At 41.4% G+C, this 2,500-nt stretch overlaps 1 protein-coding gene across 2 annotated transcripts in view; it reads left to right on the top strand.

Annotated features, from left to right (window-relative positions):
* LOC122260554 (uncharacterized) overlaps positions 1 to 2,500 on the top strand; it is a 13,259-nt gene that overhangs the window by 45 nt on the left and 10,714 nt on the right. Inside the window, exons 1-2 of one of the 2 annotated variants that reach the window (XM_043027894.2) lie at positions 1 to 263; positions 2,124 to 2,280. The exon at positions 1 to 263 is cut by the window's left edge and continues 45 nt beyond it. The gene's annotated coding sequence lies outside the window, so the exon portion shown is untranslated. The remainder of the gene's footprint in view (positions 264 to 2,123; positions 2,281 to 2,500) is intronic. The other variant, XM_043027895.2, reaches the window with a different exon arrangement.

The following is a 2,500-nucleotide window of genomic DNA, read 5'->3' on the forward strand; positions in this document are numbered from 1 at the left end:
TACAGTCTTACTGTTTATAACTTTTATTCACATTTCAAACCCATCAGAACACAAGAAACGCATCCGTGTACGCGGGAAAGACGTATCGTACTACACGGCATCGAAGTCACGACAGAGGATCCGCAGAGGGAGTCCGGCAAGGACCGGCATTGAGAGTAGTGCTCAGTGAGTGAGGAGCCGAGAGACAGAACATTGAAGTTCTCCCTCGGTGGGCGGAGGGATTCAAGACGTCTTCATTGGAGAGGGAAACTATCACATGTAAGGTAATTGGGTCCTGTTCTGCTGTTATTTTTTGTATATAAATGTGGCAAGAGAGAGAGAGAGAGAGAGAGGGAGAGAGAGAGAGAGAGAGAGAGAGAGAGAGAGAGAGAGAGAGAGAGAGAGAGAGAGAGAGAGAGAGAGAGAGAGAGAGAGAGAGATTTTTTTTTACGTTTATTGAGACAAATACTTACATCTCTGGTAACATAGGTTATCCTCACCCCAATCTTAGTCCCTCTTTGGGCTCACATATATTTTACAAAACCTTACAGCTATGTCAACATGTTGAAATATATACTGTAGTAAAACGGATTAATCACAAACATACAGAATTAGTGAATGAGTAAGAGGGAAATATGAAATATAACATTGTGAAAGTTAAGCGAGAGAAAAAACGTATGTGACAAAAGTGCGCGTGATAGCATGCATCCGACAAACTTTTCCTCCTTTCTCTCATTTTCTTTTGAAACGAATATTATGACAAAAAATGAAGGGACTGTATGTACGAGTGAACAATTTTGAGAGAGAGAGAGAGAGAGAGAGAGAGAGAGAGAGAGAGAGAGAGAGAGAGAGAGAGAGAGAGAGAGAAAAAAGAGTCCTGCGGTGCACAAATAGCAAGCGCGGCAGAAGCAGACAAGCAAGAGTGAGTCGTATGGCCTTGGCCTGACTGCTGCAATCTGTCTTGACCACTCAGACGCTGGTTTTATCAAACTTATTTTTGAAACATTAAAGAATCTAAACACATACACTAATGGATATATTATGTGCCATCAGAGTGGGCTAAGTATTTGAAAGTTAGACGACGAAAAAACTTCGTGATATGAAAATAGACATGTTGGTCTTTCATGAAACACGTAGAATATCTGAATACCGATGTCACTAATGCTGCACTTTCAATAATATGAATTAAGCACGTTTTATCAATATTTTGAACATAAACAAAACAGAATTATACATTCACAAAGGCGGTCGCCATTGCCGTGGGTTTTACGGGGGTAGAGCAATTGAGGTCGGCTGAAGACCTATTGACTTCTTGGGGCAGGGAAACTAGGAATCAGTTTAGCGTTTTATTTGGCTGAACGCAGAGTGCAGTGTCATGATACTGTCTGTAGCAGGACCACCGAGCGGTAAGTAGTTCGAGTTCGTGGAAGAATAATGAGCCACACACACACACACACACACACACACACACACACACACACACACACACACACACACACACACACACACACACACACACACACACACACACACACACACACACACACACACAAAGAGAGAGAGAGAGAGAGTTGCTTTCGTTACTGTTTTCTTATAATTCCGACTATTAAGATTTTTATGTCTGCAATTGGCGCAGGCAACCGTATCTAGTCAGCGATATTTAACCCGTTGCCGACGGGTCTATTTTGGCTCTAAATGGTCGAAATGCCGGGGTATTCTAACGCATAAGCCTAACGCCTCGGGATTCTTGGCCGCACTAATAGCGTGGTTGTTATCAGCGGATTTTATCATTAATGGCAGTTGCAGAAGCACTGATAATGGCGCAAGTATAGCACAGAGCACCAATGACACTCTTGCTTTCCTTAGAAGACACACTCGGAAAATAGGATCAACCTCGACAATGCTCACAAATCTGTCTAGATTAGGCGAGGTGGCAGACCAACAGCTGCCGGACAATTGGTGGTGGATTTACATCATTTTCCTTTGCCTCTTTCTTCATTGCTACTGACTGCTCAACATCACCACAAAGGCGGAATTCATCGACAGGTTATAAACAGGAAATCAACAAACAGATTATTTGATATTATCTTCAATGCCTTTTAAAATTTCCCTTCACGTCAAGCTTATATTTCGCATCTTTTCAGATCAATAACCACATTTGTAAAGCATCAACATTTCAAGACAACATTTTAAGACCAATGTCTGAAGACCATTGTTTCAAGACCGATGTTTGACCAACGTTTTAAGACCGACGTTTTAAGTCTCAAGATCCAGTGACCCTCTTCATGTCACAACTTAGAGGTATGATGGATCAATGACTTGTTTTTGATAATAAGTGTGTATACTTATTTAGGGAAACAATATATTTGCTGACAATAGTTGCTGTATCCTTGGGATGGCCATAATGCAGCTGCCAAAAGTGCCAGGCAGGGATTTATGGAGAAAATTTGTTCATGGAAATATTATCCAATCATCTCAATTATCTTCTCATCTGATGATGGCACTACTTTTTAATTGGTCG

Source organism: Penaeus japonicus, unplaced genomic scaffold, assembly GCF_977035675.1.
Source record: "Penaeus japonicus unplaced genomic scaffold, GWHDUDI00000001_assembly GWHDUDI00000034, whole genome shotgun sequence".
Lineage (NCBI taxonomy): Eukaryota > Metazoa > Arthropoda > Malacostraca > Decapoda > Penaeidae > Penaeus > Penaeus japonicus.